The sequence below is a fragment of the Sinohyriopsis cumingii genome, chromosome 5 (assembly GCF_028554795.1).
Source record: "Sinohyriopsis cumingii isolate HCF-2022 chromosome 5, ASM2855479v2, whole genome shotgun sequence".
NCBI lineage: Eukaryota > Metazoa > Mollusca > Bivalvia > Unionida > Unionidae > Sinohyriopsis > Sinohyriopsis cumingii.
In genome coordinates, this window is record NC_142965.1 from 131,313,801 (window position 1) to 131,326,594 (window position 12,794).

Here is a 12,794-nt window from a genome sequence, read left to right on the forward strand (position 1 = left end):
TAAGTTATTTTAATGTAATAATCAGTCTAACAGACAGTGATATAAAATATTATTTCTACAGTTTTCAGGAGAAGTGAAACAATTACACCATCTTTCCCTTTATAGGTCTCTTTTGATAGTTCTTCTCATTCTCTGTACAGTATGTATAAGGTATCTCTTGATATTATTTCTCATTGTACAGCAGTGGCATCACTAGGGGGGTGCGGGGGGTGCGGACCGCACCGGGTGACACCATCTCAGAGGGGTGACACCAAAATGAAAAATTGCAAATTTTACAGAGCACACACTGCTCGGTCTAGTCGGATTTCATAAGCGGATAACCGATCATAGTTAAATACATGACTAGCAGGCACAGCAGTGGCATCGCTAGGGGGATGCAGGGGGTGCGGACTGCACCGGGTGACACCATTAGAGGGGGTGACACCAAAATGACATTACTAAGGATTCTGTATGGTCTGTTACGGAAGGAGGACCATGGGGGTGACACCATGAGCTATCGCACTGGGTGACACCAACCCGATTGACGCCACAGTTGTACAGTATTTATAAGGTGTCTGTTTATAGTACTTCTCAATGTCTATACTATACTATATATATATATATATATATATATATATATATATATATATATATATATATATATATATATATATATATATATATATATATATATATATATATAAATAAGAGGTGTCAGTTGATATTAGTTCCTATATAAACTTACATTAATAGCATTCAGGATACAACTTACACTCAGCAGGAAATTTGTTCCTTATCAGACATCCTTGTATATCCTGTATTTATTGTATCAAGAAGTAATGTTAAGATTGAGATGCCCCTGGACCAGTAGGGTTACTAAGATTGAGATGCCCCTGGACCAGTAGGGTTACTAAGATTGAGATGCCCCTGGACCAGTAGGGTTACTAAGATTTAGATGCCCCTGGACCAGTAGGGTTACTAAGATTGAGATGCCCCTGGACCAGTAGGGTTACTAAGATTGAGTGCCCCTGGACCAGTAGGGTTACCAAGATTGAGATGCCCCTGGACCAGTAGGGTTACCAAGATTGAGATACCCCTGGACCAGTAGGGTTACTAAGATCGAGATGCCCCTGGACCAGTAGGGTTACTAAGATTGAGATACCCCTGGACCAGTAGGGTTACTAAGATTGAGATACCCCTGGACCAGTAGGGTTACTAAATTGTATGTGCCTATTAGTGATTTTTATTTCATGATAAGTGGGGGCAGGGGTTTGGGTGGAAGGAGGGGTGTGATATTCTCATAGACCTCCCCTCCCTATATATATATATACACACACACACACACACAAACTGGCACGCGCTTCCCTTATTATATGTATGGTGGATTTTATTTTATATAGCGTTAATAGCTATATTTCAGTATTTGGATATTTTGTGTAATGCACACAAATCACATAATGTTTGGGTATACACTGCAACATGGGAGTCAAATGCACACAAATCACATAATGTTTGGGTATACACTGCAACATGGGAGTCAAATGCACACAAATCACATAATGTTTGGGTATACACTGCAACATGGGAGTCAAATGCACACAAATCACACAGTGTTTGGGTATACACTGCACCATGGGAGTCAAATGCACATTTCCTTTCCGGAAATATATAACAAATAATTGAGATGGCTCCAGTCCCGGGTTATATTGATGGCTTTCAAACACTCCTTACTTGCTTCCTGTTCAGACATTGAGCTGAATAAATTTTCAAGCATTCATCATAGGGAAAGAATTTACAGACCATGTGATGCAGTATTTTTGGATTTTAGTATCAGGGGAAAAAAGTTAACCTCTGTAAGCAAGGTAATTTTATCTTTTATTTGTTTTAGTGCAGACAATCTTTCTGATTGATACTTATCAATTAGTTCAGTGTCGTTTGCACACCTGTACAAATTAGAGGAAAGCAGATGATACAACCCTTTTTCTGCATTAGAATAGTGGCATCAGACAATGTAAACAGGTTAAGATTTGTGTTGACAATTTTGATTATGGCTTGTATGCATTCAAATTTCATTGTTGTGTTTTCATTAGCATATTCCACCCTTGTGGGATGTATGATAGGTCCAGTGCATATTGTAGGAGTCACATTGGCACAGTGGCTGATGGGTCAGACTTGTGACAGAAAGGTTGGGGTGTCAAATCCCAACACTGGATCAGCCTTTGACATGGCAAGGCACTTTGCTGCTGTTGCCATGGCACTAAATAACCAATGCTTGTGTTGCTGTGCTTTAAAATACCTAAACATGCCAATGATGCCAATCATTAACATATGCCAGCTGACTTTTCCATTGTACTTATCGGTTTGTCACAAATTTTTGAAGAAATGATTGATGTTAAAGGTTCTGTAGGTAGAGAGTAGATTAAAGTTCATGTCATAGAGTAGATTAAAGTTCATGTCATAGAGCAGATTAAAGTTCATGTCATAGAGTAGATTAAAGTTCATGTCATAGAGTAGATTAAAGTTCATGTCATAGAACAGATTAAAGTTCATGTCATAGAGTAGATAAAATTCATGTCATAGAGTAGATAAAATTCATGTCATAGAGTAGACTAAGTTCATGTCAGAGTAGATTAAAGTTCATGTCATAGAGTAGATTAAAGTTCATGTCATAGAGTAGATTAAAGTTTGTATTCTTGAGCAGATTAAGGTTTGTGTTATAGAGTAGATTAAAGTTTGTGTTATAGAGTAGATTAAGGTTTGTGTTATAGAGTAGATTAAAATTTGTGTTATAGAGTAGGTTAAAGTTTGTGTTATAATGGGAATTAAAGTATGTGTTACAAGTTTATTATAGGTTGTAGGTAGGAACTATGGTTATATTTCACTTATGTGAGTTACATAGGATGTGCAACATTTATCACTTTGACCTTGTGTTGGGATCAGAGTAATGGAAAATTTGCATAATGTTTTGATTACTGTTTTTCATTTCTTATCTGTCCTAAATCTTTTTATTGATCCTGTCCATGCCTGGGAAGAATCATCATTAAGCTAGACTATTTAATCTTCAATTTTGTTTGTATCCTTTTGATATTGGGGCCAAGGTCTTATTACAGTTTACTGTGAAAAATAGGAGATCATATTTTTTGTTTTAGGTTTACTTTATCAGTTCATAATTCTGATGAGCTAATGGGGTGGCCTCTTGTCCATTTTCAATCTCTCCATGAGTATAACTTTTGGTGTGTGTGTGTGTGTGTATATATATATATATATATCCAAACTACCTGGACAATTGACATGAAACTTAACACTTGTATCCATTCCAAGGACTTAATGGTCATGAATAACAATGATGCTGCTCAGATGTCCAGCTACTTGTTGGTCCTAAATGAAATTAGTGCCAATTCGGTATTAAAATGGCCACCTTGGCAGCCATCTTGAAAATTATCTTGAAAATCATGTTATGGCTTCTCCTTTTTCGACATGGAATTTTCACCAAATGAATTTATATAGATATGAACTTGATATTAAGTAAAAAAAAGGTTCTGATCTTAAATCCAGGTTGGTCACCAGGATGGCCATCATGAAAATCTTGTCACTACATATCTTGAATGGATGGGCATATCAACATTGGTTTTTCACAAAAAGATTTGTGATCGTTCAGTCAAAATGAAATTACCAATTCATCATTATGACTGTCATGATGGCCATCTTTAAAAAAAAATTAGTACTCAAGGATATCAGATACATTTTGGTCAATAGTGTATCAGTCTGAGGAATATCCATGTTTAGATACATTTTGGTCAATAGTGAACGAGTCTGAGGAATATCCACTTGTAGATACATTTTGGTCAATAGTGTATCAGTCTGAGGAATATCCACTTATAGACACATTTAGTTCAATAGTGTATCAGTGTGAGGAATATCCATTTCTAGATACATTTTAATCAATAGTGTATCAGTCTGAGGAATATCCACTTATAGACACATTTAGTTCAATAGTGTATCAGTGTGAGGAATATCCATTTCTAGATACATTTTAATCAATAGTGTATCAGTCTGAGGAATATCCACTTATAGACACATTTAGTTCAATAGTGTATCAGTGTGAGGAATATCCACTTGTAGATACATTTTAATCAATAGTGTATCAGTCTGAGGAATATCCACTTATAGATACATTTTGGTCAATAGTGTATCAGCCTGAGGAATATCCACTTGTAGATACATTTTAATCAATAGTGTATCAGTCTGAGGAATATCCACTTGTAGATACATTTTAATCAATAGTGTATCAGTCTGAGGAATATCCACTTATAAACACATTTAGTTCAATAGTGTATCAGCCTGAGGAATATCCATTTGTAGATACATTTTAATCAATAGTGTATCAGTCTGAGGAATATCCACTTGTAGATGCATTTTGGTCAGTAGTGTATCAGCCTGAGGAATACCCACTTATAGATACATTTTAGTCAGTAGTGTATCAGTCTGAGGAATATCCACTTATAGATACATTTAGTTCAATAGTGTATCAGTCTGAGGAATATCCACTTGTAGATACATTTTAATCAGTAGTGTATCAGTCTGAGGAATATCCACTTATAGATACATTTTGGTCAATAGTGTATCAGTCTGAGGAATATCCACTTGTAGATACATTTTGGTCAATATTGTATCAGTCTGAGGAATATCCACTTGTAGATACATTTTGGTCAATAGTGTATCAGTCTGAGGAATATCCACGTATAGATACATTTTGGTCAATAGTGTCTGAGGAATCCAATTGTTTGATAATAGTTAATACAGCATACATGTTGCATCAGGAAATCCAAGGGCATCAGACACCTTGTCCCTCAGCCATTCAATATTTTTGGACAAAGGAAAACAGTATTACATAATTTGTTAGTAGTGCTGAAAAAAACAAGCTTTGAGTCTTGCCATCTCAACTATGACATCTTTACTGTACCATCATATTTTTCTAGAAAACTTGCATGGATACATACACATACTTGAATATCTGGTTAACCTGAAATTATCTACACCGTGGAATTTTCCGTCTCAGATCTTGCTCTCATTTAGCTTTAGTCATACCAAATTTTTAAATAAGAAATTCCTACTTTTTCTGAATTACAGTTCTTTTCCAATTTTATTAATTTCATGACAAATTGTGCATTTCCTAACTTTTGTTGTCTTTGTCGTTAATTCAAAAGCAAAATTAATTGTTGCCATTAAAATTGACTTCACCTTGAAAAATTTATTACACTAGTGACCATCAAAGACTTTATATTCCAACTCAGCCAAGTGCTACAAGCCTTGAATGCTTCCATTGCTAGAAAGATTGGTTTTAAAATGTACATTGCTGTCTTGCAGGCTTTGTCACCATGGCAATTCTGGCCAACATAGACATGGGTTGATGGCCACACAAAACAGTTATGGGCATATTTTTCTTTTTTCTTTTCCTGACAAAAAATGGTGTAATGGGTGTGCATGGGGATCAAGATTTTAGGGACGTTGACTAAAAATTTCTGGGAAACGCGCATTCCCATGCTTATGGTGCAACACTGCAGGTAAAGATTTTGGAATTTAATTTTTTGCATCATTTATGCAGCCAGATTTAGTAAGTCTGATTTAAAATGTTTTCACTGTTAAATTACATGCATTTGACACAAGTAGACAAACTGCTCAATGTAAGATTGATGATCTTGATGTCCTCACTGCCTGATGTGTTTGCATTATGTCCTCACTGCATGACAAGTGTTTGCATTATGTCCTCACTGCCTGATTAAGTGTTTGCATTATGTCCTCACTGCCTGATGTAAGTGTGTGCATTATGTCTTCACTGCCAGATGTAAGTGTGTGCATTATGTCTTCACTACCTGATGTAAGTGTGTGCATTATGTCCTCACTGCCTGATGTGTGTACATTATGTCTTCACTGCCTGATGTAAGTGTTTGCATTATATCTTCACTACATGACAAGTGTTTGCATTATGTCCTCAGTACCTGATGTGAGTGTTTGCATTATGTCCTCACTTCATGATAATTGTTTGCATCATGTCCTCAGTACCTGATGTAAGTGTTTGACCATTATGTCCTCACTGCCTGATGTAAGTGTTTGACCATTATGTCCTCATTACCTGATGTAGAAATATTTAATCATCATGTCCTCACTGCCTTATGTAGAAGTGTTTGACCATTATGTTCTCGCTGCCTGGTGTAAAGGTGTTGGACCATTATGTCCTCATTGCCTGATGTAAAGGATTTGACCATTATGTCCTCACTGCCTGATGTAAAGGCATTTGACCATTATGTCCTCACTGCCTTATGTAGAAGTGTTTGACCATTATGTTCTCGCTGCATGATGTAAAAGAGTTTGAACATTATGTCCTCACTGTCTGATGTTGGAGTGTTTGACCATTATGTCCTCATTGCCTGATGTAAAGGCATTTGACCATTATGTCCTCATTGCCTGATGCAAAGGTGTTTGACCATTATGTGGTTACTTGATGGAACAACATTAGCAAGTATGAGACACTTTTGGAAAAGTCAGTCAAAAGCGAATCGCATAGAATTCTGCATAGCTGAAATTTTCTTTTATGCAAGGAATCACATTGGCTCAATGTTAATGTGCAGGATTTGCAGCCAAAAGGGTGTAGATTCAGATCCTACCATTAAATCAGCCTGGGTTGGATTCCGACTAGGCTACTATGGGGTGTACTTCTAAGGCAAAGCACTTTACTCCCAACTCCATCAGCACAAAAAGTTGCTTATGTTTTTGTGACATTTAACACCAAACTGAATGAATGCTTGTTGCAAAACCAGGGATAGTTTTGATGCCAGTCACAGAAAGGTTGTTAGTTTAAGTAAACACTTGTTGAAATGTATGTTAGCAACCACTTAGCAACCACTATCAAAGGAGGAATGTAATTTTGGATTGCATTTTTGCCTTGCATGTATCAGCTGATAGCAGGGTGCCAACACATGCTTTGATTTTGGGTCAGTGAAGGGATGTAGGATACCTCTCCTAGAAGGAATATTATATCAGCATTCTCATTAGCAGATGGTGGCTGACCTAAAAATCTTTAACTTAAAATTGGAAAAAAACAAATTTATTGAACCCCTCCTCGTACTTTTGATACTTTCAATTTTAACTGGCTGCTTAAAAGATAACGAGAAGTCTGTTTAGGTCAAAAAAAGAAAAGATTTCTTGTATAGTGGTCTCATTAGAAACTACAAGATCGTTAGCAAATTAAGTTGCTTGGTCCAGGATGTACGTTTGTTTGCTGTTTACGGGATATACTGAAGCAAAGTTACTGTTAATTGTCAAATTGAAACACCTTCAACTTTTTTTATCAGTTACAATTTTTTTTACATGACATAGGTACCAGTATCTTTCAAAAGTTTGTTATTCACCCAATCCACATTTAAAAATTATGAGAACAATGAATTCAAAGATAAAATAAAAAAAAGTCATGCACGTTGAAATTGTGAGTTGGCTGATACTTATGAATGACCTTTCAGAAATTATTTACTGTTTCTTCCCTAGGTTTGCATGGAAAAATTTATTAAAAGAATATTCATTATGACACAAATTATGTCTTGCATTTCAAAATATGGTGGAGATGATTATAAGAGATGTGCCTTGAAGTAGAAGTCTTATATTCCGTATGCAAATTTCTCATTTGTAGCTGCATTACAAAATTTCCATGTACTTCACTTTCAAGGCTACAAGAATCACGGTACTAATGATATGGAAGAATGGGAACCAGTCTAGAAAACATAAAAATAAGACTATGTATCAATGCCAGCATCGTTTGAAAATGAAAGCAAATTTTTAGTTTTAAAAAATTGTGCACATGTAGATAAAAAAATGTCATGGCTCATGGTTTTCTCTACACAAAAGCTTGCACCAAGGATGTATATCCTGATAAATATAGGTTGATCATGAGCATTCAGAAATTTAAAGTTATTGAAGTTTTAATATAATGTTGTTTCCATAGGTTTAAAATGGAAGCTATAACAGTACGAGCCTTAAAAAGGCCAAGCACCACTGATATAATAATAACTTTGAGGAAAACCCTGGATATGTATTGCCATATAGCAGGGATTTTTACTTAAAAAATCATTGTGATTTAGTGGTCTCGGAATGAGACCTTGATAAATTTAACACAATAATGTACATCACTCCTATTAGAACCTGTTTAGATCCATAATTAAAATACCCTGGTCTACAGACTTGCCAACTCTTATGATTTTGCCTCAAGTCTTATGAAAATTACCCTTAAAATACAGACTTACGGCATACAAGCAAAAAATATGAAAAAATGATAGTTGCAAACAAATCTGGATAATCGGTTCATCTGTGTTTGATATGGATCTGGGTTTCATATTAGGATTAGTAAAATAAGTCAGGGAACAAAACTAATTTTACGGCAGCACCCCAGACTCTTTAAACTGCACCTATTTGTTCATGCAAAGCATCTGCATGATCAAACTTGATTATAAAAAAAAAAAATTAATGGCATCCAGAAGGCAATGCATGTTTAAGACAAAAGGGAAAAGTGTTAATAATCAACACAGAAGAATAAAAAGGAGTATTCATATTCTTGTGAATAAAAGCTGGAATGTTCACAATTGCATTTATTGGACATCATGTGCCAATTTGTGTATGTCTCGGGGCGGTAGATGTGATTGCCGTTGTCATTTGATTTTGTTGTTGTTGTTGTTGTTGTAGTGTTTAGTGCCATTTTTCAGCACATGATAGGCTATACATGGCGCCCAGTATTAATGGTGGAGAAAGAACTTGGGAAAACCCCAGAAAGAACCACCGACCCACAAGAAGCTACTGGCAAGCTTTCTCACATACCCACATTGGCCGAATCGGAGACTCGAACCCACGCAGATAGAGGTTAGATGGCAATAATCTGTAACAGAGAGCGCTTTAGACCACTCGGCCACTCAGGGCCCCTGTTGTCATTTGAAATAGAAAAAGAATTTCCAAGAATTATGTCAAGTTGAGAGATAGCAACAAGTCATTGAGTTGCATAGGTTTTCGGAACTAAAGTTTGTGCATCTGTACTAGTGGTAAATAAAGTCTACACATACTTTACAAACTTTTCAGTTGAACATAATGTTTATTGTCGCTGCGTCAAACTTTTAATTATGTTTTCCAGGTTTACAGTAGTAGTTATTGATATTTTATTACACCTTACTGAAAACTGGTCAATCTTACGGAAACAAAATCAGCTGCCTTACCGAGATGGACCTGTCAGGGTTGGCAGGTCTGGGTCTAGAATGAAATTGCCTGATTCTACCGTCCAGGTAACTTGCTACATTGTAGAATGAAATTGCCTGATTCTACATCCAGGTAACTTGCTACATTGTAGAATGAAAATTGCCTGATTTTACATCCAGGTAACTTGCTACATTGTAGAATGAAATTGCCTGATTCTACATCCAGGTAACTTGCTACATTGTAGAATGAAATTGCCTGATTTTACATCCAGGAAAAGGTAACTTGCTACATTGTATTTATGCCTGATTTTACATCCAGGAAAAGGTAACTTGCTACACTGTATGTACAAATGGATTGAGGCCCATGTAAACAAGCCCTGTTCCAACTACCTGCTGGTCAAGTAGTTAGTTGGTATGTTCATTGGCCTCTTCTTATCTGGGAGGTCAGTTTAATTTATGATAACTGGAGTTCCTAGATTGGGTGGGGATTTCCTGTCTATGCTGGATTTTACTTTACATTATATTTGTGTACATGTATTTGTAAGAAGCTTGTAAACCTTGTATATCTACCACGTTAGTGGATATTGATGATGTTCATGATGAAAACGCAATTTACACGAAAGAGTGAAATATTTCTGGAAATATTAAACAAGCTCTATTTTAAGTTATCTTGCCCTTTAGTTGGTCACAATTATTTTCATTTCCAGTCATGAAAGTCTGAACTAAACTATTTCTTTCATATTTTCAAGGTCTGTCATTTTTTGTGGGGAATTCAAAATTCTCAACTGTTACTATGGCAACAAAGATGTTGATTCTACATTCCACCCATAATTTCTCTTCATATTTCTTGTTTTATTGAGCTTACATGCTTTCAGACAAATTACACATCTTCCAGAAAGTGTTTGAGCTGTTTTCAAGTTTTACATATATATTGCTTGGAGAATATGTACAGTTTATCTCGAAACAATTTTGATTATGTATGTAAACAAGACTAGTTCTATTGATATGAGCATATCTGTTTAGCAGCTCAGGGTCTGTTTATTGTTGTACTGATTACTTCTAACAAACTGCTTAGACCCATTGGATTTGTTAGTGAGTATATATGGATTTGTAAGTGAGTATATATGGATTTGTAAGTGAGTATATATGGATTTGTGAGTATATATGGATTTGTAAGTGAGTATATATGGATTTGTAAGTGAGTATATATGGATTTTTAAGGGAGTATATATGGATTTGGAAGTGAGTATATATGGATTTGTAAGGCAGTATATATGGATTTGTAAGTGAGTATATATGGATTTGTAAGTGAGTATATATGGATTTGTAAGGGAGTATATATGGATTTGTAAGGGAGTATATATGGATTTGTAAGGGAGTATATATGGATTTGTAAGTGAGTATATATGGATTTGTAAGTGAGTATATATGGATTTGTAAGTGAGTATATATGGTAAACAATGAACTACTTTCTCAAGACAGCATGTCTTGATTTTTTAAAATGTAGATCCCAAAATATTGACAATTTCACGAAATAGGTTTATGCTTTTCAAACAGTCAGTCAAAGGATCCTGAAATTGTGCTGTTTCCATAAATACAATACTTGAAAATGGCCATCAGGGGAGACTATATCTTCATTGGGTGGTGTTGGTGGGGACTTTGTAAATGTGTGCTAATTAGGAAATGCTTTCTGAGATTTCCAGTTAATCTCACATTGGACCAGCTTTTAGAGTGTGTCTTCCTGATGATCATGGATGTGTGTGTGTGTGTTTGTGTGTGTGTGTGTGGTTTGGATTTTTAAATGTAGCTTTAACAGTTTGATGTCTGCAGCATGGCAGTTTATAGTGATGTCTCGCACTGTGGCATCATACCGCAGACATAGCATCCTGTCCCATCGATTCACATTATCCTGACACTAGCCCAACTAGTCCTATTACTACCTCTTACTGCTGATCACCAAGCAAGGCAGGTGCTAGTACCATTTTTACAAGTCTTTGGTATGACTCAGCCAGGGTTTGAACCCACAACCTTCCATATCCAAGGCAGATACTCTAACCAATAGGCACCGGAGCAGTGATCAGTGTGTGTGTGTGTGTGTGATTTGGATTTTTAACGTAGCTTTAACACTTTTTCAGTTATATCGCTACGATGTCTGCAGTGTGACAGTTCATAGTGATGCCTAGCACTAGGGCATCATGCCACAGACATGTAGCATGATGTCCCACCCAGTCACATTATCCTGACACCAGGCCAACCAGTCCTAACACTAATCTCTTAATGCTGAGCGCCAAGCGAGGCAGCTGTTAGTATCATTTTTGTAAGTCTTTGGTGTGACTCAGCTGGGGATCGAACCCATGACCTTCTGCATCCGAGGCAGATGCTCTAACCACTAGGCCACTGGAGTGGTAGGAGCAGTGATTATGGTGGCAAGATGTGTTCACATTGATGACTGCCATGAAGGCATAATCTCAGTGAAGATAAATCCCTTAAAGAAAAATCACTCAAAATAGTTCCATTCTGAATTAATGTTCCTAATAGAATTGACACTCCCAGATGCCCAGTAACATGGTCTCTTAAAGAAAAAGGAGAAATTAAACATTCCACTTTGGTTTTAATAAAGCCTAAAATATCTCCTCAGCTATCACAATGCTCCTAATGGAGACCAAAGTTGAGTACCAGTCTGTGATCCAGGCTGTGTGCCTGTTTAGTATCATTCTCCAACAACTCAGACAAAGTAATTTTTTAATAGAAAATTTCCCCCCACCAGAATAAGGTATCCCATTATATGTCTTGGAACAGATAATGAGAACTACATTACTCATTAGAAACTATCAAGAAACAGATTGTTCATTGAGCCCTCTACACACATTCTTGATTAATATTTTTAAAAACTACAACCAGATAAGATGTAACTAATAGATATAAAAATTTATTGTTTAATCCTCAAGTTTATGGTGGTTTGTGAAAGTTTTTATTTATTATACTGTGTGGGTACTGTATTAAGGTGGTCTTACTATAAGACAGTATACTCCATGGCTCCTACAGACAGCATTTTCCAATTGTTAAAGAAGAGGACAAAGCTGACAAAATACTGTTTAATTGCAAATGGATTGCGGATTAGATTAGCTCCCAAATACTCATGGGGGATAAATAAATCCATGGCAGTATCTGCTTGATTTAACAATTAGATTTTAAGAAAGATGAGGGAGTATACCTTTTCCTGAATTGTACAAGAAGTACATCAATATAACTTTGGAATTCTCTGAACAGACATTGATGACTTCCTTTTTGAGGACAGATTCCTAGAAAAATGATACCAGTCATCTACAAACCCCCTTCCAGATGGATGAATCAAAATCCCATACATATATTGGGCTTGAACTTCCTGTTGATATTGCCATTATTCTATGTTGGATGCAAGTCGGTGTTTATATTTCAAGATCAACTTTTCACACTTTATTTTATCATTTGGAAGAGGGACACAACATAGATACAATTAAAGAGTTTTCGACATTTGACGTTAAAAGTGAGTAAAGTAATTTAAACAAAAATTATAACTGGTATTTGAAAAGACATTCGATAATC

At 36.0% G+C, this 12,794-nt stretch overlaps 1 protein-coding gene across 4 annotated transcripts in view; it reads left to right on the forward strand.

The window, feature by feature from the left end:
• The window catches only part of LOC149800250 (uncharacterized), a 343,724-nt gene that overhangs the window by 301,693 nt on the left and 29,237 nt on the right, over positions 1-12,794 (forward strand). The gene's annotated exons all lie outside the window — the stretch shown is intronic.